We start from the raw sequence: 25,720 nt of genomic DNA, 5'->3' as shown, positions 1-25,720 counted from the left end.
AGAGGAAATGCTTAATCTAAAGGTGGAGATTTAGACTATAATTAATTATGGGACCTTTATTATTAACATAAACAGATTTTAAAACAAAATAATTCAGGTCTTTCAGAGAGAATATAAAAGCAGTATCTTTTTACACATTTTTTTTCTGATGGAAAAATGTTTTCATAGAACTAAATATCTCAAGCTAGTTTAAATTTCTAGAGACAATGGTAGGTTTATAATCTTGTTTCTTCATTGACATTCACAATTTTCACATAATTAACAGTAACAAATGTTAAGTAAACTGTTCCTAAATTCCCAACAGTCCTACTTTTTAACATTATGTGCTCTTGTCATTTTATTTTAACATATACCTAGAAAGTGCAAAGAAACTAGAATAGGCAAAATAATCTAGTAAAAAAGAAGATGTTGAGGCCATCACAGTAGCACAGTTAAATTGCCATCTTTGATCATGGCAGCGCATATGAATACCAGTTCAAGTTCTGGATGCTCCTCTTCTGAAACAACTTGCCACTAATGCATCTGACAAAACATATGAAGATGGCCCAAGTGCTTAGGCCCTTGCCATCCACCCCTGAGACCCAGATAGATTTCTAGGCTCCTGGCTTTGGTCTTGCCCAGCCCTCGCCACTATAGCCATTTGGGGATTGAACCAGAGAATGATAATCTCTCTATTTCAATCCCTCTTTTTCTCTCTCACTTTCTTTATGTAACTCTGCTTTCCAAATAAATAAAGTTTTAAAAATAGAAGATGCTTATAGGATTTATATTATCATATTTCAATATTCATTAAAGTATTATATTAATCAAGACTATATTAATCACATAAAATTAGATTATTGATGGAACTGAATGAAAAATCCAGAAATAACACCCACATACCACTGTTGATTATTATTCCATCCAAACACATACAGTGGAAGAAAATAAAATGTTATTTTCAACACATGAGGTGAGGGCCAGTGTTGTGAAAGAGCAGGTAAGGCCACTGCCTGTGATGCCAGCATCACATTTGGTGCCAATTTGTGTCCCAGCTGTTCCCCTTCTGATCCCTGCTAATGGCCTGGGAAAACAACAGAAGAGGGCTCAAGTGTTTGGGCCCCTGAGACCCATGTAGGAGACTGGGATTAAGCTCCTGTCTCCTGGATTCCGTCTGTCCCAGCATTGGCCAATGTGGCCATCTGGGGATGACCCAGTAAAAGGAAAATTCTCTCTCTCTGTCTCTCCCTTTCTCTCTGTAATTCTGACTTCCTAATAAATAAATAAATCTTTTTAGAAAGATAAAATAAGCCGGTGCCGCGGCTCACTAGGCTAATCCTCCACCTTGCGGCGCCGGCACACCGGGTTCTAGTCCCAGTCGGGGCACCGGATTCTGTCCCAGTTGCCCCTCTTCCAGGCCAGCTCTCTGCTGTGGCCAGGGAGTGCAGTGGAGGATGGCCCAAGTCCTTGGGTCCTGCACCCCATGGGAGAGCAGGATAAGCCCCTGGCTCCTGCCATCAGATCAGCACGGTGCGCCAGCCGCAGCGCACCTACCGCGGCAGCCATTGGAGGGTGAACCAACGGCAAAAGGAAGACCTTTCTCTCTGTCTCTCTCTCTCACTGTCCACTCTGCCTGTCAAAAAAAAAAAAAAAAAAAAAAAGATAAAATAAAGCATATGATGTAAAACAACAGAATAAATTTTTGGAAAATGTGTCCTTCAACTCCTATATTCCATAATTAACAAAAATTATTTCATGATTGTTTATAGATGTAAAATATGAAGCTAAGAAACAAATAATCCTGGAAAATATAGAGAAATCTTTTTAAGATCTTGAAATAAACAAAAAGACTCAAAATGTACTGTTAAAAGTAGCTGGAAAGGTACACTTCCAAAAACTTTAACACTTAAATTCATCAAAGGCCAAAAAACCCATACAGGAAGGAAATATTTTGGTACATATTTGTTTTTAAGGAGTAGTCCTAAATATTATAATATATTTAACAAATCAATATTAAAAAGCAAATGCTAAAAAATCAAATGAGAAAGAGAAAATGAATTTTATAAAAAGATAAATGAATTACCAGCAAACATAAAAATTATAAATACCATTACTATTCAGCAATATCAAATTAAAATGACAAATGAGAAATAATGAAATGACTGAAATTGAGAGGAATAAAAACAAGAATTTTTTAGGGTATGGACATACTGGAATCTTGCTACCTTGCCTGGAATGTAAAATGATCCTACCATTTAGGAAGGGATTCTGTAGTTTCTTATCAATGCACATGTAGCTACCCCATGGTGTAGCAATTCCATTTCCAAGTATTTATCCTACAGAAATGAAGACATTTGTATACCAAGTGATATGTTCATAATGTCTCTGTAAGAATCAGCTAAACCCTGGGAATATGTGTAACTAAATTGTATAACTAAACTTTTGAAATAACCCATCATCCTCAACATGAGAATGAATAAGTGAATTGTGACACATTACTGCAGTGGAATTTTTTAAGTGAACTGCTAGCATATGGAACAAGATAAATGTTTTGGGATAAAACAACATACCAAAAAGAAAATGCCATATCCAAAAGACCGTTTTAAGTTCCCATTACACGAATATCAGTACTAGAGGCACTAACTATGGTGCTGAAAACAAGAATAGCAAAGTCTTGTGGCCATTGGGATTCACTGCATTGGGGAATGAGAGAATTTTCTGGAATGATAGTAACATTTCATAGTTTCATTATATTTTTGTTGCATTTTACTGTCAATATTGGTGAAATTTATGCACTTTAATTCATAGTAACAAAATTTACTACAAAAATTATCTAAAATACTATAAATTTACCATAAAAACAAAAGAACATGTACAAGTGAATTATGCAAATGCTGGTTCATTTAGCTACTTTAAGCTAATGTAAGTGAGGTTTTATTTTAGAGAACAACTAAAAGCTTTTGAGAGATTTTAAGAAGTCCTATAAAACATAAATTTATATTTTTAGTATCAGACTTGTATATTCTCATTGTATTGTCTCATCAGTTGTAGGAAATCATAACTTAATCATACACGTGCTATGTCTTCAAGAAAAAATAGTATTAATCTAAATTCCTCATCTGCTTTAATAAGAGGATGAAGAAATGAGTTTTTGCTGCTAAGAATCGTATTTTTATAGAATGAGTTTTTGATATACCATTAACACCCATTGAAGTAACTGGGTTTAATTACTAACTCTGGCTCCTGATTCTAGCTTCCTGCCAGTGCAGACCCTGGAATACAGTAGTAATTACTCAATTACTTGGGTTCCTGCCACCCATATGAGATATCTTTATCACGTTTTCAGTTCCTGGCTTTGGTGAAAGTACAACACTCTCTCTCACTCGATCTCTCCCTCCCTCTCCCTCCCTCCCTCTGTGTGTATGTGTGTGTGTGCATCTGTCTTTCGAATAATATTTTTTTTTAAATCAGATGAGTTTTAGACTTGAGTGTCAGGTAAAGGGAATTCATTGATATTTTACTCTAAATGCTTTGGTTCCAAAACAATTTTTTAAAATTAGCTGAGATGAATGATAGGGTTTCTCTTTTAACTATTAAAAAGCAAGGTCCTCAAGCAACAGTATTCTTATGCAAGATTTCACCCAACTGATTATTCTTACATTTCATTTTGTTAGATGTTACATAGTTCTGTTAGAAAATTATAAACTTGAAAATACAAAATTACATGTTTTATAAAATAAACTGAAATTCTGCAGGCTCAACTTGCGAAGTCTGCGCACTGCCTGGATGATGGGCAATAGTGTTCTTCCGCATGAAGCACTGGAGACAAGTTTCGGTGAACATGTCTGCTTTATTAACAACCACACACACTTTTTAAAGGGCAGGCAGAAGGGGCGCAACTAATTCAGGGCAACACTAATTCTATAGGATAGAACTGATAGTGGTGCTGTTATGCTTCTCCAATCAGCTTATAGGTCGTGTAGCTAGGGGATAGCTTTCCAAGCGGTCCTAATGGGCCTGAACCACACCAGGAGGTGTTTATCTGATTGGCAATCACAGTGCCCTTTAACAGGGAGCCAGGGTGGGGAAAAGTGCCCGAGGCTCCCGTCTCCTGGCAGCAGATTGTGGGGTCCTTCCTGGGAGGCATGAGGTGCCTTGTCCTCTCAACCTCCTGGGTGGGCAGGACAGGCAGACTTCCTACTAGGTACAGTATCATCCACAAAATTCATATCAATGGATATCTCAAAAATGGTTAGATAACTTTATTAATAAGGGAAACCAGAGATCTAGAACTTCTCTATGCAAAAATCTGTTCTTTATTTAAAAAAAAAAATCCACACAGTGTAAATTTTCTGTAGCTAATGCTAGAAGTTAACCCAAGGTAGGTAACTTAAAACAACAGAGACCTATTTTCTCACAAGTCAAGAAGCCCAACATTCCAAATCAATATTTCTGCAGCATGCTCCAGGAGAGAATCCAGTCTTTGCTCTTTCCAACTTCAAACGGCTGTCAGCGTTCCTTGACTTGTAGCCACATCACTCCAATATCATCTCATGGTCTCACGGACCCTTTGTCGTCTGTCTTATTCCTCTATATGTCCATTTTTTTAATATTTATTCACAAAGTACTATGAGAGAGAGCAGGAGACACACAGTCACTCCCACACACACACACACACAGAGTGAGAGAGATCTGCTGATTTATCCCTAAAATAAGAACACTTGTAATTGGATTTAGGGCTCACTTGGGTAATCCAAGGTGATTTACTATCTCAAAATCCTTAATCACATCTGTACAGAACTTCTCTTTTATTAAACAAGGACACATCCACTTGTTCGGAAGATTAAGGCATAGTCATGGGGCCGGCACTGTGGTGCAGCGGGTTAATGCCCTGGCCTGAAGCACCAGCATTCCATGTGGGCGCCGGTTCTAGTTCCGGCTGCTCCACTTCAGATCCAGCTCTCTGCTGTGGTCTGGGAAAGCAGTAAAAGATGGCCCAAGTCCTTGGGCCACTGCACCCACGTGGGACACCCAGAAGAAGCTCCTGGCTCCTGGCTTTGGATTGGTGCAGCTCAGGCCGTTGCGGCCAACTGGGGAGTGAACCATCAGATGGAAGACCTCTGTCCTCTCTCCCTCTCTCTGACTCTCTCTCTGTGTAACTATGACTTTCAAGTAAATAAGTGGATCCTTAAAAAAACAAAAAGGCAGAGTCATACCTTTTGGAGGACCATATTCCAGCCCACTGTGTATATCACTAAAGTCAAATGAGCATTGTGCTATGCTCAGCACTGTGTTAGATGCTGCTTGAGAGGGCATAATAGTGGTTACTTTTACAAATTCTTGATTTACAACCCAGTTAATCCTTAAACTAAGTGAGAACAGTGAAATTACCAAATCATGTTTCAATTATGTATAAATTTTTAAATGTATATGCACAAACATTCTTTGGGGAGCTACGAAAGAGCAATGTATCAATTAAAACATTGCCTTAGACATATAAGTTGCAGAATATGTTGTAGCTGTTAGTTGATAAACAAACTGATATTCACTGATTTTAAGGAGCTTTTATATATTAGTCTATGCTAAAGGAAATAAAGTGTGATACAGGATATTCTCAACTTACCTGACACGTACTTAGAGTTTGTTGTCTTATCATTGGAAGCTATTTATCTTCCTAGCTATTTTTATTTCTGTTAGGCTGATAAAACATTGCTTGCGTTCTTTGTTTTGTATCACCTAGCTACTGAGGAAAATAGATCAGGAGTTAAGATAAATGCCCTCAGAAAAGTAGTCTGGCACAGAATCTGCCACACAACAGATTTTTCCCTCTCTCTCCTACTTCCCAGTAACTCCCCTCCCCCCCCCCCCTTCTTTCTAACGTGTTTCATAGCCAACTCATCAAGAGAACACATGTCAAAAGAGGGAGAGAGAAAAATGAAGTAAAATAAGAAAGACCAAGTAAACCAAAATATATTTATCTTTTACAAACAACAGTTTTTCTGGCTTGGCACTTCACTCTGCTGTGAGGCCCACTGACTAATGCTCACAGCAGGTAACTGCTTGCAACCAGCCAGCTCTTTTCAGTCACATGTTTACCAACACTCAGTTGTACTCTCTTCAAATCTTATTTGCTTAAGCAAATATTGTGTAGATTAACAAGTATTCATGTGAAATAAAGATGTTTCTTTTATACAAATGAATTGAACTGTTTAGCATCATTAAGTAAGCACATAAGTACGCCATTTAAAATTGTTTTTCAAAATAATCACAGTCAAGGCAGCAAAAAAGGATTGGGTGGATGAATCATATATATTCCAGAAAATACTGTTCTCAAATTTCTTTACAAATGTCTAAATTCTACTTTCATAAACTAAAGTTAGAAGCTGCAGTTTAAGCCAAATAAAAACAAAAGGAAGGCACAGATCCAAAGGCTCTTTGGAATGCTAGTCACTGAACCTGAATCAAAGACAAGATTCATTCATCCAATACCAAAAGACAAGCCTATGTATGAGTTTCTGAGAGCTGCCATAATGAAGTAACTAAACCGAATGACTGACAATGACAAGATGCATCTTCTCCAGTTCCAGAGCTTAGAGGAGAAATCAAGTTGTAGCAGTAGGCAATACTGGTTCCTTTTTGGAGACTCTGAGGGAAAATCAGTCCTATATCCTTCTCTTAGCTCCTACTAGTTGTCAGCAAGCCTTGATATTCCTTGACTGGTGGATGTATCACTTCAACCACTGTCTCCATCTTCACACGGCTGTTTCTTCTGTTTGTGTCTGAATTTTATTTTCATATAAGGACGTCAGTCATTGGATTAAAATTATTAGTGCCAACTATAACCCCATATGATCTCATTTTAACAAGATTACATCTGTGAAAAAACTATTTCCAAGTAAGGTTATATTTACAAGCCCTAAATAGAAATGAATTTGTGGGGGCAGTGTTCAACCCATTATGGTTAATCAAGTCTATTCATACTCATATTTATGTTTTAAGATAAAATTAATCCTTAAAATGCATATGTATATTTTTTACTGCAAGATAAATATCTCTTATCTGAAAGGTTTGGGGTCAAAAATGTTTCATTTTTTTTTATTTTGGAATATTTGCAAATACTTAATTGTGTATCTTTGAGATGATGCCCAAGGCCAAACATGAAATGCTTTCATGTTTCAGATACACTTTTTATATATAATCTTTAAGTAATTTTGTGCATTATCTTTGATGCATCTGCATTTTAACTGTGATTTGCCCTTAGAGATCAGATGTAGAGTTCTCTACCTGTGGACCCATGTAGATGCATAGCAATTTGGACTGTTTTCTGTGACACTAGCTTGCCATATCTGAGTGCCAGTTGGAATTCCAGCTGCTCTGCTTCCAGTCCAGCTCCCTGCTGCTGTATCTGACAGGGAAGCAAATGATGACCTATACACTTGGGACCCTGCCACCAGTGTGGGAGACTAGAGTAGAGTTCCAGGCCCCTAGCTATGGCCTGTCCCAGCCCTAGCCATTCCAGCCATTTGGGGAGCAACTCAACAGATGGAAAACATCTTTCTCTTTTCATTTCTTTCTCTGTCTCTCTGTCTGTCTGTCTCTCTCTCTCTCTCTCTCTCTCTATATATATATATATATATATATATACATATATATGTATATATTTCTCCTATTTGTAACACTATCTTACAAATAAAAAATAATTGTCCATTCTTAGATTAATGCTGGTGCTCAAAACTGTTTAAGATTTTTGGGGCCAACGCTGTGGCATGGTAGGTTAAGCCTCTGCCTGCATTCCATATGAGCACTGGTTCAAGTCCTGGCTGCTCTAATCCCAGTCCAGCTACTTGTAATTCACCTGGAAGGGAGGTAGAATACAGCTCAATTACTTGGGCCCTATACCTACATAGGAGACCGAGAAGAAGCTCCTGGTTCCTGGCTTCAGATCTCCCCAGCTCCAGCCATTGTGGCTATTTGGGGAGTGAGCCAGCAGATGGAAGACTTCTCTTTCTCTGTCTCTTCCTCTGTCTGTAACTCTGCCTCTCAAATAAATAAAATTAAATACTTAAAAAAAATTAAGACTTTTGAACACTTGATATTTTGAATTTTTGGATTAGGGATGCCCAGCCTGCATTGTCATCTTTAAGTCACTTTTATTCAACCAAATAACCACATTCCCAATTGAGTTAGACAAAAACAGTACATTGTTCCAATCAGGACTAAGCAAAATCTGCATGTACCTTACATAAGAGATATGGGACAAATCAAACAACTTCTATTATCTACCTAACTTTCCATTTGAAGAAGCAAGAACAAAATAACAGCTATGAAATACATAAGGGAAAAGAAACAAGATAAAAACAAATAAATATAAAATTTTAAAAATATAAAAATTGGAAAAAACATGACAATTCTTTGAAAGATCAATAAAATATGTAAAGGCTTAGAAGACTTATCAAGAAAAATATGATTATAATATCAGCAATAGAAAAGGGACATCACTGAGAAATTTACACCCCAAAATTATGATAATTTTAGGATGATGAATTTAACAACTGGAATAAAATGCATTAATTTCTCAAACAAAATAAATACACATCTTACTAGAGCTCACAAAAGAATAAATGACAAATTGCAACAATTGAAATCTATTTTTTTCTTTTATTTAGCAAATATAAATTTCCAAAGTACAGCTTATGGATTACAATGGCTTTTTCCCCCCATAACTTCCCTCCCACCTGCAACGCTCCCATCTCCCGCTCCCTCTCCCATTCCATTCACATCAAGATTCGTTTTCAATTATCTTTATATACAGAAGATCAATTTAGTATATATTAAGTAACGATTTCAACATTTTTGCATCCACATAGAGCATAAAGTGTAAAATACTGTTTGAGTAATAGTTATAGCATTAATTCACGTTGAATAACACATTAAGGACAGAGATCCTACATGAGGAGTAAGTGCACAGTGACTCCTGTTGTTGACTTATCATTCTTGTTTATGGCGTCAAGTAACTCTTGTCATGAGTTGTCAAGGCTATGGAAGCCTTTTGAGTCCGCCGACTTCGATCTTATTTAGACAAGGTCATAATCAAAGTGGAAGTTCACTCCTCCCTTCAGAGAAAGGTACCTCGGTACCTCCTTCTTTTGATGGTCCGTTCTTTCTACTGGGCTCTCACTCACAGAAATCTTTCATTTAGTTGTTGTTGTTGTTTTGTTTTATTTTTTGTTTGTTTGTTTTTTGCAGCGTATCTTGGCTTTCCATGCCTAAAATACTCTCATGGGCTCTTCAGCCAGATCTGAATGCCTTAAGGGCCGATTCTGAGGCCAGAATGCTATTTAGGACATCAGCCATTCTATGAGTCTGCTGTGTATCCTGCTTCCCATGTTGGATTGTTCTCTCCCTTTTTGATTCTATCAGTTAGTATTTGCAGACACTAGTCTTGTTTATATGATACCTTTGACTCTTAGACCTATCAGTATGATCAATTGTGAACTGAAATTGATCACTTGGACTAGTGAGATGGCATTGGTACATGCTACCTTGATGGGATTAAATTGGAATCCCCTGGCACATTTCTGACTCTACCATTTGGGGCAAGTCCGATTGAGCATGTCCCAAATTGTACATCTCCTCCTCTCTTATTCCCACTCTTATATTTCACAGGGATCACTTTTCAGTTAAGATTTAAACACCTAAGAATAATTGTGTGTTAATTACAGAGTTCAACCAATAGTATTAAGTAGAACAAAAAAATACTAAAAGGGATAAAGTATTAAGTTTTCATCAACAGTCAGGAAAGGGCTGATCAAGTCACTGTTTCTCATAGTGTCCATTTCACTTCAACAGGTTTCCTTTTTGGTGCTCAGTTAGTTGTCACCGATCAGGGAGAACATATGATATTTGTCCCTCTGGGGCTGGCTTATTTCATTCAGCATGAGGTGTTCCAGATTCTTCCACTTTGTTGCAAATGACCAGATTTCATTGTTTTTGACTGCTGTATAGCATTCCATAGAGTACATGTCCCATAATTTCTTTATCCAGTCTACTGTTGATGGGCGTTTGGGTTGATTCCAGGTCTTAGCTATTGTGAATTGAGCTGCAATAAACATTAAGGTACAGACAGCTTTTTTGTTTGCCAATTTCCTTTGGGTAAATTCCAAGGAGTGGGATGGCTGGGTTGTATGGTAGGGTTATATTCAGGTTTCTGAGAATCTCCAGACTGACTTCCATAGTGGCTTAACCAGTTTGCATTCCCACCAACAGTGGGTTAGTGTCCCTTTTTCCCCACATCCTCGCCAGCATCTGTTGTTGATAGATTTTTCTATGTGAGCCATTCTGACGGGGGTGAGGTAAAACCTCATTGTGGTTTTGATTTGCATTTCCCTGATTGATAGTGATCCTGAACATTTTTTCATGTGTCTGTTGGCCATTTAGATTTCCTCTTTTGAAAAATGTCTATTGAGGTCCTTGGCCCATCTCCTGAGTGCATTGTTTGTTTTGTTGTTGTGGAGTTTCTTGATCTCTTTGTAGATTCTGGTTATCAACCCTTTATCTGTTGCATAGTTTGCAAATATTTTTTCCCATTCTATCTGTTGCCTCTTCACTTTCCTGACTGTTTCTTTTGCAGCACAGAAACTTCTCAATTTGATGCAATACCAAATGTTAATTTTGGCTTTGACTGCCTGTGCTTCCGGGGTCTTTTCTAGGAAGTCTTTGTTGGTACCTATATCTTGCAGGGTTTCTCCAATGCTCTCTAATAATTTGATGGTGTCGGGTCATAGATTTAAGTCTTTAACCCATGTTGAGTGGATTTTTGTGTAAAGTGAAAGGTAGCAGTCTTGCTTCATGCTTCTGCATGTGGAAATCCAATTTTCCCTGCACCATTTATTGAATAGACTGTCCTTACTCCAGGGATTGGTTTTAGATGTTTGATCAAATATAAGTTGGCTGTAGATGTTTGGATTGATTTCTGGTATTTCTAGTCTGTTCCAATGGTGTATCCATCTGTTTCTGTACCAGTACCATGCTGTTTTGATAACGACTGCCCTGTAGTATGTCCTGAAATCTGGTATTCAATATAATTCTGGAAGTTTTGGCCAGAGCTATTAGGCTAGAAAAAGATATTAAAGGGATACAAATTGGGAAGGAAGAAGTCAAACTATCAACAAATGAAATCTATTAAATCGATGCTGCTACTAAAATCTTTGACACAAAGCTGTTTCCTGACAGAAAAGAGTTTACCAATACATTCTTTCAAATATTTAAAGGCAGAAAAAAATAAAAATTCAGTATAAACACTTCCAGAGAAAGCAAAGAGATATCACATCCCAATGTGTTGTATATGAAACATATAACACTGAAAGTATATAAAAGTGTCCTTAGCAAGCATTATTCTAGAATAATCTCTCATGACCATAGATGTAAATGCCCTAAGTTGAAAGTCTGTAGAGTGGTACATTTGTATAAATTTGTGATACTGTAAAGGCATAACACATCATATCCAATGTTAATTGTGTAAAATAATTGGAGGAAGAACAACAATTATGATCCCTCAGGAAATTATAAATCATACAAGGCCATATATGCAGCACATTTAAGTGTTTAACAATTTAGCTGGCTTTCATATTATTCTAAGACAAACTTGTCCTCTTCCATCCGTGGACACAAAGATGAAAGTAACTTTGGATTCCTTTTCTCATCTGGAATGTGATGGTGGCTCCATGGAATATAATTAATTCAGGTTTCCATTCATCTCTAGTTCTCTAACAGGTTTGAAAATAAAGCTACAATTTTGTAGCTTTTTCAATTTGTTCTTATTAGGCTCAAAACTGTTTTTCAAAGAGAGTCCAACCATAAAGAAAACATTGATAAGTGCAACCTCATTAAAATTAATGATTTCTATTTATTAAAAAACTCTATGAGAAAGTAAAAATACTGCCCATGAAAACAAGAATTTTTCATACATATAACAACAATGATGGACATAAAAAGTATGAAAAGACCTCCTGTATATCAATAATCATGATGCAGACACCTAACTAGGAAAAAAAAATGAATTCACCAAAAGATTTACAAACAAAAGCATTCCACAAAAGTGGATCTAAAACAGCTGGTAAGAATGTAAAATATTTTAGCATACTATCACATCTTTCATCAGAAAAAAAATCAAGTTAAAACTAAAATGTTTTGTGCCTATTATGATAGAATAAAGAGGTTAGCATTATCAAATATTGGCCAGGATGTACAGTAACTAGATCTCCACCTCTGCAAATACTGCAGAGAAATGACCATGTTAGAATGCTGTTTGCCAGAATCTGCTAAAACCCAATATATGTGTAGTCATGGCAGTATACTATTCTTTGTTAGGTATTTCCATGGAAGTATGAGTATATGTACTCAACACCTACATGTACAAGACTTTGTTTTTAATATAGAAGCTCTGTTTTCAATAGAAATATAGAAATAACTTAAACATCCTTTAAGTGTTGATACTATAAACAAATATGGTACAATTATATGATGAGATATTGTACTGAATGAAGGCAGTGAGACACAGAAGACTCCATTTTTACAATGTGAAACAACTGCAAAATAAATGTAGGATGATAAGACATAACATTTTCCCTAGTTGAGTAATGAACAGTTGGTATAAATGTGTGATTTATCATCATCTGCTGTGATATACTATTTGTTAACATGGGTGGCAGATACTCATTTGTAATCATGCATCAAGAAACACCCTCAACATTTGAACAGCTTTGAGATTTAAAAGTGGCAGAGCCATACCTCAAAACCCTAAAATCTTACTCAACCCTACTAAGATTTTATCACTGTGTTTACTTCACCAAGATAAAGATCAAGAAGTGTTTTCTTGTTTTCTTAAGACAGTAAATGGTCAGGATGGCATCCAAGTCCATCTTCTTGTGCATGAATAATAAGGTTTACTTATTTGATGTAAATGCAAAAACTGTACATCTGCATAGATGGGCAGATGCCTGAAGGTGAATGAAAGTCAGTTCTTTCTTAACTCTTAAGGTACACATTTATTATAATTTTGATCAGTTAAGTTTTTCTCCCCTCCTACCAGTTCACTTTTGCATTTAAAAAGGTATTTTAAATATATCATCCAGATTGTTAGCTGTTGTGTTCAGGAATGGTTTACCTAATCTCCAGGCATGCAAGTTTCCAGAACTGTCTTGAAGCTTATTGAATATTTTAAGCAAATTATTTCATATTTTTCTCTGATCTCCAGCTGGTGAGATGTAACTTCTCTAATTTTCATGATTTATACTTTCATATTATGAATTCATCTTCAGTGAGAATTGTTTTTTAAAGGCATTCCTCCAGATGTGAGTTTCTAGTCCATATTTTAAGTTGTCTTCCCCAGGTCCCTGTGTGTTGCAATTGTTCTGAGTGGCTTTTTTGTCAATTTCTTTGTTCTGTCTTCTAGGACCACACAAGTGGCAGACTGTGCATTAATAAGAATCAAGCTTGAGGTTCAGATACCTCCTTGATGTTCATTCTTTCATAACCATACTAGTACAGCTTCCTATCTTCAGCTCTTCTAATGCCAGTAGGCAGCTGTTCCTGCTACATGGGGTAATTACTGTATCTCTGACGTATTCAGGGATGTGCTGATTCCTATACTGTACAAGCTTAAGGCATTATTTCTCATTTCTATTTGATGAGTAGATCTCCAGCCTAAGGCTTTTTACTTGTTTCTTGTAATCTTGTGTGTCTCCTGCTTCAGTTCATTCACCAAATATCTAGTTTCTTTTTAGTTTCAAAAAAATTGTTCAATTTTTTCTTATTTGGCAAACTAGCTACATGGCTTATATTATACCTAATATGTAGGTATGTGATGTTGCCTGTGTGTGTGTTAAACTTTAGAAAGAGATATCTTTCTACATTAACTTTTTTCACAATATTGATCAGAATTTTAACATTATCACACGTATTTTGAAAAATATTTAATTTGCAAAAGCAACTTAACAACTGAATTTCCAGTGTATTTAGTTATGTAAGTGCAAGCTGCTTCTAACCCATTTCTTGAACTTTTGATTTCCTTCATGTGCTTCCTGTTGATTGTAGATGCACATCGAAAATTCAGCAAATTTGGAGTACTTATTGAGAAGAAACTGTAGTTCACATGGGTGTCTATAAATAAAACTCATGAGGGCAAATATATAAATACAATTAAAGTGTTTATTTAAAGAAATTTTTATTTCCCAAGTTGTCTATAAACAGAAGTCATCTGACATGCCATCAGCAATACATACATATATATATATATATATATGCTAATAATATAACCATTTTTACTATAAAAATATCACTTCAACTACTTCCAGTATTTCTCTTCAATATTCACAGATCCCCTCACCCTTTGCTCACTCCCCTTGTTTTATTACAACCCAGGACACCAGATCACACCAAGGTTTACCTTTTATGCACGGTGTAATATATTCGTGTGCATGACTCTATTCTAAGCTCTCTGCTTTGGCTTTTAAAACATAGCACAATAACTTCATTCATGATGTTATGACTGTCTCTTCCAACCCAACTCTGTAAAGTTCAACAGTTATGCCAGTATCCAATGAAACACCATATGAAATGCTAAGCTATTTATCGGGCTTCATCCTATTTCATTTGCAATTTCATACTCAGTAAGGTGACATTTCAGTTGTGATAATCACTAGTCTTTAAACTCAAAACTATGAGCACAGATTGTCACCTTTCTCAAACTGAGAGGGCAGTCTAATTTTTATATATCCTGGAGTGCATGTTTTCTATGTTCTGGTAATCCTGCTAGCATATGCTTTCTGAAGAATTTATAGAATGTATTTTTGTTAGGAACTCCTGAATTTCTGCAATTTGCTACACACAGCCTTTTCAAGGACTCTTACAGAGGTCAGTTTTATTTATTTATTTATTTTGAGAAATTGCTACATGAAGAACTGTATTATTGACTACCATAAAGGGTAACATTATACTATATAATTTAGTGAATTTCAAAGATCAAAATTTTGAGAGAGAAAAGTTTTTGAAATAAGTAGCAACAATGTTGTAAACCAATCTTTTTATAAAATTTATTTTTGATCTCCTGAGAAAAATCAGCATTCCATGACTTCAGTAGTGGTCAGTGAAAGATCACATTAGGATTCATGCCTGGGACCCACTACAGCCCAGAGAACAGCACGCTTCATCTATTCAAAGCCTTGTATTTTGTTTATTTCATACGAGATTGAGAATTTCGGAATTAAAGAATTCTGGGGAAAAAATGATAACAGGCACCACATTTGAGTCCTATTCCTTCATACTGTGTATGCCTAATTTCCTTTGCCTGTGTTGTACTTACTGATCTTCAGCAAGGAACCCTGATCGCTCACAACCATGGCAAGACTATGACACACACACACACGTGGTCACCATGCTTCAAAATAAGGTTTTCCTATATTAAGATGGCTACGCCCCCTCTTTTTTCATTTCTGTTGGCATGGTATATCTTTTTCCAGCCTTTCACTTTCAGTCTGTATGCATCTTTGTTAGAAAGATGTGTTTCGGCCGGCGCCGTGGCTTAACAGGCTAATCATCTGCCTTGCAGCGCCGGCACCCCGGGTTCTAGTCCCAGTCGGGGCGCCGGATTCTGTCCCGGTTGCCCCTCTTCCAGGCCAGCTTTCTGCTGTGGCCCGGGAGTGCAGTGGAGGATGGCCCAAGTGCTTGGGCCCTGCACCCGCATGGGAGACCAGGAGAAGCACCTGGCTCCTGGCTTTGGATCAGCGAGATGCGCCTGCCGCAGCGGCCATTGGAGGATGAACCAGTGGCAAAAAGGAAGACCTTTCTCTCTGTCTCTCTCTCTCTCACTATCCACTCTGCCTGTCAAAAAAAAAAAAAAAGAAAGAAAGAAAGATGTATTTCTTGTAAGCAGCAAAAAGATGGGTTTTGTTCCTTAATCCAATCAGCCAATCGGTGTCTTTTAACTGGACAGTTCAGGCCATTAACGTTCAATGTGATATTGATAAGTAGTAACTTTGCCCTGGCATTTGCCAAAGATTTTTTCTAATATATGGTTTGAGATTCCTGTGATCTTTTGCTCTGAGGTTTCCTTCCTTTACCTTCTTTCATATTGATGACCGTGTTTCTGTGTTTCTCTGTGTAACATATCTTTAAGCATCTTTTGCAGGGCAGGATGAGTGGCAACAAATTCTTTCAATTTCTGTTTGCTGTGAAAGGTCTTAATTTCACCTTCATTCACAAATGAGAGCTTTGCAGGATATAGTATTCTGGGCTGGCAGTATTTCTCTCTTAGTACCTGAGCTATATCTCGCCATTCCCTCCTAGCTTGTAGGGTTTCTGATGAGAAGTCAGCTGTGAGTCTAATTGGAGATCCTCTGAGAGTAATCTGGCATTTTTCTCTTGCACATTTTAGGATCTTTTCTTTATGTTTCACTGTGGTGAGTTTGATTACAACGTGTCATGGTGAGGATCTCTTTTGGTCATGTTTACTAGGGGTTCTATGAGCTTCCTGTACTAGGATGTCCCTGTCCTTCTCCAAACCTGGGAAATTTTCTGCAAGTATCTCACTAAAAAGGCCTTCTAATCCTTTCTCCCTCTCCATGCCTTCAGGAACTCCTAGAACGCGAATGTTGGGTTTTTTAATAGTATCCTGTAGATTCCCAACAATATTTTTTAGATTTCTAATTTCCTCTTCTTTTCTTTGGTTTGACAGTTTCCTTTCCTGTTCTCTGTCTTCTAAGTCCGATATTCTCTCTTCTGCTTTACCCATTCTGTTTTTAAGGCTCTCTAATATGTTTGTCATTTGATCTATTGAATTCTTCATTTCATTATGATTTCTCGTCACTATCACAGTTTCATGTTCTACTAGTTGCTTCATTTCATTTTGATTCCTCCTTAATATTTCATTTTCAAGAGAGAGATGTTCTATCTTGTCCATTAAGGATTTCTGTAGTTCAAGAATTTGTTTTTGAGAACTTCTTAATGTTCTTATCAATTTTTTGAGATCCGCTTCTTGCATTTCTTCTATCTCATCATCTTCATAATCTTGAATTGGGGTGTCTTAAAAATATTTATTTATTTGAAAGGCAGAATTACAGAGAGGTAGAAGTAGAGAGAGTGAGGTCTTCCATCTACTGGCTCGCTCCCTAAATTATCACAATGGAATAGGGCAGTTCCAAAGCCAGAAGCCAGGACCTTCCTTGCAGTGGCCCAAGAACCTGGGTCATCCTCCACTGCTCTCCTAAGGCCATAACAGAGAGCTAGATCATAATTGGAGCAGCTGGGTCCTGAACCAGTGCCCATATGGGATGGCAGCACTGCAGACAGCAGCTTTACCCATTGTGCCACAGCATTGGCCCTAATACAATATAATCTTTTAAAAAAAAAATCTCAAGAGGGCTTAGCCGGTCCAATATTTGAGGTCTATTTACAGTCTTTGCTCCTCCACTTCCAATCCGCCTCCCTGCTAATTAACCTGGAAAGGCATGGTATGATTGACCCATTGTTTGAGCCCCTGAACCCACATGGGAGACATGGATAAAGCTCTTGGCTAAGAGAACATACTACTTAGCTTCCAAGATAAAGGGTACATTAGTTTTAAGAGTAGTATTATTTAAAATGAGGCCCCACTTAAAATTTTTAAATGGAGCTTCTAATTGCTTTAATATCCAGAATGTAGTATTAATAGCAATAAAATGGGTCAAGGATCAGTAGACCATCAACAAAGAAAGCTATTTTTATCCAATTATCTCCTACAAGATGTATCCTTAAAATCCTATTGCATTTGAATCAGAAAAAAATCATATGCAAACAAGGACACATAAAATGTGAGAGTTGTAGTTAACAAAACACATTTGAAAGATTGAAAAACTAAAATAAGTTGTTATTGGATGGCTTGAAAATAACACAGATAGACCATCAAGACCAGTGCCAAATCTACCATTGACACTCAGTTAATACCTGTCAGTATTTTTTTATTGTTTAATGGAATTGTGGAACATTGTGGCAGAAACAAATTCCCCTTGTATTGCAATTTTACATCATAACATGATTTAGAAAATAACTCTTCCTATTAGGCACATAAATTCTAGATGTATACATATTTATAAACCAAAGCTTCCATCGTTTTTCAGATTGAAAGTTGAGATAAGAAATCAGAGATACAATACTGCTTGTACTTCTGGACTACTTAATGATGGGAAATTCTGAGGACTTTTAAATGATTGAATATACCCAAAGGAAATCTATGAAGAATATTAATTCTATTTTATTCAGCTTTTTCACTGGAATGATGCAAGTTAATTGTATTTGTTACAGAACCCTGAGACGCTGCTACCATAAGCAAGTGCTATTACTGTTCCTGCTTCTTATTATTTGTGATTTTCAGTAAACAAAGTGTTTCAAGGCACTATGGAACTAAAATATAGACTATTACATCTATGTCTAGTATCATTATCTACTATTATCTATTTTGGTATATTTATATCTCTATAGATAGAATTTAGAGTAACACATAAATGCACTCATTAAATAGAGGATGATTAATGATAAACTTGAAACTTATTGATTATTTCTTCTTTTGTAAATAAAAGAATTCACTTTCCTCTGGCTGATGTCATTTCCCAAAGAAGACTTTCCAATGGACTACATTTCATTTGAGTCCTGAGGTTTTACCCTGTGACATTGTCATTTGTTTTGCATTCTTTTAACTTGCTCATTTTTTTTCTTATTCCTGAAAACTATTTTATGTTAGACTTTCCCTATATGATACCTCAAGAAAGTCAAAATGATGAATTATCTTCCTTAACATTTTTCCTACAACACAATTAGGATTTATAAACACTTGATTGTAAGAGGTGAATAAGAACAAGAGCATTCATAGGCAGTAGCTCAGTCTCCACACCCCCATCTTCAGTTTTGCTTTCTACAATTTCAGTTACCTTTAGTCAACTATGTTCCAAAACTATTAACTGGAAAATTCCAGAAATAAACAGTTTGTAAGTCTTAAACAGTGAACTCTTTTGAGTAATGTCATGAGATATCTCCTAGTCCTGCCCCATTGCACCCTGGCTATGAATTATCCCATGTCCAGCATATTCACACTGCATACTATATCTACCTGTCAGTAACTTAGCAGATGGCTTCATTATATGATGAACTGTCTTGGTATCCCAGTGTTTATGCTCCAGTAATCACTTTGGAACTTAACAATGGACCCAAAGTACAAGAATGCTGAGATTGGCAACCTCAGTACGGCAAAGAGAAGCCGTAAAATTCTTCCTTTAAATGAAAAGATGGAAGATATTTTGAGAGAGAGAGAGGAGGAAGAGACCATTTGCATAACTTTTTTTTTAACTTTTATTTAATGAATATAAATTTCCAAAGTATAGCTTATGGGTTACAATGGCTTCCCCCCTCCCATAACTTCCCTCCCGCCCGCAACCCTCCCCTTTCCCGCTCCCTTTCCCCTTCCATTCATGTAAAGATTCATTTTCAATTCTCTTTGTATACAGAAGATCAGTTTAGTATATATTAGGTAAAGATTTCAACATTTTGCCCATATAGCAACATAAAGTGAAAAAACTACCATTGGATTACTAATTATAGCATTAAATAGCAATGTACAGCACATTAAAGACAGAGATCCTACATAATTTTTTTTCAAATTAATTAATTTTCTATGCCATTTCCATTTTAACACCAGGTTGTTTTTTTTTTCATTTCCAATTCTCTTTCTATACAAAAGATCACTTCAGTATATAATTAGCAAAGACCTCATCAGTCTGCGCCCACACAGAAACGCAAAGTATAAAAATACTGTTTCAGTACCAGTCATAGCATCACTTGGCTTTAGACGACACATTAGGGACAGATCCCACATGGGGTGTAAGTACACAGTGACTCCTGTTGCTGACTTAACAATTTGACACTCCTGTTCATGGCGTCAGTAATCTCCCTAGGCTCTAGTCATGAGTTGCCAGGGCTATGGAAGCCTTTAGAGTTCGCTGACTTTGATCTTATTCCGATAGGGTCATAGTCAAAGTGGAGGTTCTCTCCCCCCTTCGGAGAAGGGTACCTCCTTCTTTGATGGCCCCGTTCTTTCCACTGGGATCTCACTCACAGAGATCATTCATTTAGGTCTTTTTTTTTTTTTCCGTGGTGTCTTGGCTTTCCATGCCTACAATACTCTCATGGGCTCTTCAGCCAGATCTGAATGCCTTGAGGGCTGATTCTGAGGCCAGAGTGTTGTTTAGGACATCTGCCATCCTATGAGTCTGCTGTGTATCCCACTTCCCATGTTGGATCTTTCTCTCCCTTTTTGATTCTATCAGTTAGTATTAGCAGATTCTTGTCTTGTACGTTATAATCTTGGGCCTGCGCCATGATTCACTTGGTTAATCCTCCACCTGCAGCGCCGGCATGACATATGGGCGCTGGGTTCTAGTCCCAGTTGCTCCTCTTCCAGTCCAGCTCTCTGCTGTGGCCCGGGAAGGCAGTAGAGGATGGCCCAAGTGCCTGGGCCCCTGCACCCACGTTGGGGACCAGGAGAGGGCCCCTGGCTCCTGCTTTGGATTGGCGCAGCACGATGGCTGTAGCATCCATTTGGGGGGTGAACCAACGGAACAGAAGACCTCTCTCTCTGTCTCTCTGTCTTACTGTCAAACTCTGCCTGTCAAATAAATAAAAAAATAAAATGAAAAATAAAAAACATTATAATGTTATAATTATTCTATTTTATTATTAGTTTTTGTTTCTAATCTCTTACTGTACATAATTTGTAAATTAAGGGTTTTTTTTTTTTTTTTTGACAGGTAGAGTGGACAGTGAGAGAGAGAGACAAAGAGAAAGGTCTTCCTTCCGTTGGTTCACCCTCTAAATGGACAGCACGCTGCACTGATCCGAAGCCAGGAGCCAGGTGCTTCCTCCTGGTCTCCCATGCTGGTGCAGGGGCCCAAACACGTAGGCCATCCTCCACTGCACTCCCGGGCCACAGCAGAGAGCTGGACTGGAAGAGGAGCAACCGGGACAGAATCCGGCGCCCCAACCGGGACGAGAACCCGGAGTGCCGGCACCGCAGGCAGAGGATTAGCCTAGTGAGCCGTGGCGCCAGCCTGTAAATTAAGTTTTATTATGTGCATTTTGTATAGAAAAAAGTATATAGAGAGCTTTCTTAGATAAATGTTTGCTTATTTTAGAATGAAGTGTTTTTTTATTTGTTTATTTGACAGGCAGAGTTAGACAGTGAGAGAGAGAGAGAGAAACAGAGAGAAAGGTCTTCCTTCCATTGGTTCACTCCCCAAATGGCCGCTATGACCAGCGCTGCACCGATCCAAAGCCAGGAGCCAGGGGCCCTCTCCTGGTCCCCAACGTGGGTGCAGGGGCCCAAGCACTTGGGCCATCGTCCACTGCCTTCCTGGGCCACAGCAGAGAGCTGGACTGGAAGAGGAGCAACCGGGACTAGAACCCGACACCCATATGGGATGCCAGCACCGCAGGCAGAGGATTAACTAAATCAGCCACAGCGCCGGCCCGTAGTATTTTTCTTGAAATCTCAACTAACTATACTAAAACAACAGGACTACAATAAATGGCGTTTTATCTTTCTATATTCTTTTTCCATAAGTGGACAAGGTGGAATAAGTTGGAGTACTTTCATAAAAATATTGAATTTTTATTTTATTTTTTGAAGGGGAGAGAGACAGAGAAAGAGAAATATTCCATCTGCTGATTCATCAGCCAAATGTCCTCGATAGCCAGTACTGGGACAGGCCAACTCTAGGAGGCAAGTACTCCAGACTGGGTTCCTACATGGGTGGCAGGGACCCAAAGTACATGAGCCGTCCTCTGCTGCCTCACAGGATGTGCACTACCAGGAAGCTGGATCAGAAGTGGGAGTGCGACTGGATTTGATACCAGACATTCCAGTATGGAATGAGGCACCACAAGCAGGGGGTTTAACATGCCACACCACAAAACTTGCTGGAATATATAGTATAGTCATTTGCTTTATCTAGTTTGTTAGAGAGAATCTTATATCATTTAAATAACACGTATTTTTGTAATAATTATAGTTTTTAAGGGTAGATTCTTTTCCTTAAACCTGCTTTTAATCTTAAGGATTCGTTTCGTTTTCCTTAAAGTTGTAGAGATGTTTTTTCCAGTTTCTAAAGGAAGCGTTTTGGGAAACTTTAGGGTGTCTCTTAATGACAACATTTCCCAAAATATTTCCACTGTTAGCCTTGTGTCTGCTCTGTGATTTGCTGCCAATTCCAGAAGCTGGAGGGAAACAAAAGCACAAATACAGATAGATAATGGGAGCTTCTGCAGTTACTGACAAAAAAAAAAAAAGAAAGAAAGAGAGAGAGAGAGAGAGAGAGAGAGAGAGAGAGAGAGAGAGATGTGAATTACATCTATTAAATAATATCTGGAAATATAATATTGCAAAAGACTTTATTTTAACTTGCTCTGTTGGTTATGTAACTTTATAAAGATATCCATTAGCCTATAAGCCATGAATAAAACACAACTTTTTTTTTTAAGATTTATTTATTTATTTGAATGTCAGAGTTACACACAGAGAGGCGGCAGGGGTGGGGTGGGAGGGTCTTCCATCCACTGATTCACTCCACAATTGGCTGCAATGTCCGGAGCTGTGCTGATCTGAAGCCAGGAGCCAGGAGCTTCCTCCAGGTCTTCCCACATGGGTGCAGGGGTCCAAGCACTTGGGCCATCTTCTACTGCTTTTCCAGGCCATAGCAGAGAGCTGGATCGGAAATGGAGCAGCCAGGACTTGAACTGGTGACCATATATGATGCTGGCACTGCAGGCGGCAGTTTTACCTGCTACTCCACAGCACCAGCCCTAATAAAATATAACTTATTGCTTCAAATAATAATATACTAAATGCTAGCAAAATTGTTCCAGTGGAGATCTTAATTTATATTAAGAGTGAAGTAGTTAATAAGGTAATAAATGAATTAGCTGAAATGATATATTCCCAAACATTGATTATTAACTTTCACATAACAGTGCACATAGAGAATGTTTTCAACCTATTTCCATTTTCTATTTTAATTTTCTCTTATCTAGAATACTTATTTTGTTTGTGTATATTAATTTTTACTTTGTTTTTAGTTACAGGTGATTTATCTAAAGGCAAATGTCAAAGTCACAAATGCCATTTGAAGTAGTTTCTATTTTCTAAAGATTTTTATCTTAAAATTAGTTTATGTTCTGTCAGTAAAGTCTATGTTGTTTATTGATATCATCTTTTATCTTTTCCTATTGCATATGCCTTCCTCTTATATAGGGTTTTTCTAGCAGCATTTTATGCATAATTTTTATACTTACATGTCATTTTATTACTACAATTTCAACTTTCAAGATTGAACCAGAAAGGAGAAAGAAAGTATGAACAATCTGAATGCAATTCACTGGTATGTTTAGAGAAGAAATTGAACAAAAATGCAAAGATACATGTACAAATTGTCCAGGTGTTCACAGAGCTCACAAAAATAGTGCTAGTCCTTCCACCATCGCTTTCTCATAAAAGGATAGAAATGCTTAATGGTGTATAAAAACTAAAAAAATAAGACCATTGTATAAAAAATTTAAGTAATTGGAAACCAATGATGAAACATTCATTTTTGATCAATTTGTCAATTTAAAGAGTTTGGCATAATCAATGTGTCAAATCAACCAAATTACTTTCAACCAATTCACCTGTAGTTTAGTAAAAATTTATCTATATTTAATGGAGCTACAACTGAAATTTTAAAAGCCCTTAGGAAATAGAAGCTATTTTCAAGTGGATAAATAGGAGTCTTCCCATTTATTCCTGACACCTGGTATCTATCCATTCAGTAAATTCATTGACTATGTATGTAATATATTCCATTTAATAAGTGATTTTAATTTTCCCAGCCCTTAATGTGAAGTTATGGCATGCAAGAACTTCAAAGGCATTAATTTTTAAATATTTCAAAAATTAACTATATCTAAAGATATATGTGAGTAAAAATAACAAAAGGCAGAAAATTACAATTAGTGTTATTCTATATTTGCACAAAATAAACCAATGATAACTCAAAAGTCTACATGTTTATGGCAAGGAAGGGAGTTAAATCATCAAAACACTCATTTTCATTTGATAGCTTCTCATGTCATTATGGGTTTTTATAAGCATTTAATAGTTGGCAGTTTTAAAAGGTAACAAGATTTGAGTGAGTACTTGGCAATTTGGCGAATGATACATGTGAGATTGGGAACATTCCTGGGTAAAGTTATCAGAGCCCAGAGTGAAAACTGTGAAGTTGCAGATCTAGGCACAAAGCCTGACATTCAGAGGACTATGTAAAAAAAAAAAAAAAAAAAAGACAAGAGACATGACCCTTTATGGGGATAAGGGGTATTCTTTGCTTGCAAGAACCAGAGGGAAATTTATTAGTAAGCTGAGTCTCTACTGACATTGCAACAAGGCGGAAGTCGTACTATGTTTCAGCAAATCAAAAGAGCAAAGCAAAGAAGCCAGAAAGTAAGAGTGGTGTTTAGGTAGGGGTGGAGGGTGAGGAGCTAATGTAAATATGCTAGAGAATGTTAGGGCATTGCTGGTTAACAGATGTGTCCTTGTGGGCAGTGTTGTGGCACAGCGGGTTAACGCCCTGGCCTGAAGTGTCAGCATCCCATATGGGTGCCAGTTCTAGTCCCAGCTGTTCTTCTTCCTATCCAGCTCCCTGCTATGGCTTGGGAGGGCAGTGGAGGGTGGGCCAAGTGTTTGGGCCCCTGCACCTGCATGGGAGACCAGGAAGAAGCTCCTGGCTCCTGGCTTCGGAACAGTGTAGCTCCGGCCGTTGCGGCCATCTGGGGAGTGAACCAGCAGATGGAAGATCTCTCTTTCTGTCTCTACCTCTCTCTGTAATTCTGTCTTTCAAATAAATAAGATAAATCTTAAAAAAATAATACAATATGTGTCAAACATATTTAGTATCCCAACACTGTAATGATTTGCTCTGTGATTACCCATCTGTGTTTGCTAATTGTTGCACACTGAAGATAAGCTCCACAGTCCCATAGACTGGGAGATAAGGAATATAGGAATCCTTGACGATTCCCTTTCAAAGGGATCAATCCTAGGTCTCTGAAGCAGACATTCCTGGACTGTAAAACTGACAAGAATCTTTTAACAAACAAAGTGAAAGTTGTACACAATGAACAAGACACTGAGGAAAGAAATCAATGAATAAACAAATAAAAGGAAATTTATTTTATATTCACTGATTTGATGAATTAGTATTATTAAATGTTCTTACTTTTTTATACTCAGAGTTATCTATAGGTTCAATACATGCCAACTGAATTTTCAATGATTTTTTTTTTCACACAAATAGGAAAACTAACCATTGCACTCACTTGGAATCACAAAATAATTCCAATAGCTAAAGCAATATTGCCCATAAAGAGTATGCATGCAGGCATTCCACTACTTGATTTCAAAATATACCTCAAGGGGCTGTCATTGTGACATAGCAGGTAAAGCCATTGCCTGCAATGTTGGCATCCCGTATGGGTGCTGGTTCTAGTCCCAGGTGCTCCACTTCTGATCCATCTCCCTGCTAATGTGACTGGGAAAACAGTGGCATATGAGTGTGGGATCAATTCTCAGCTGCTCCACTTCCAATTTATCTATCTGCTATGGGCTGGGAAAGCAGTGGAAGATGGCTCA

The sequence above is a fragment of the Lepus europaeus genome, chromosome 8 (assembly GCF_033115175.1).
Source record: "Lepus europaeus isolate LE1 chromosome 8, mLepTim1.pri, whole genome shotgun sequence".
Taxonomy (NCBI): domain Eukaryota; kingdom Metazoa; phylum Chordata; class Mammalia; order Lagomorpha; family Leporidae; genus Lepus; species Lepus europaeus.
Note: the sequence above shows the minus strand (reverse complement) of the source record.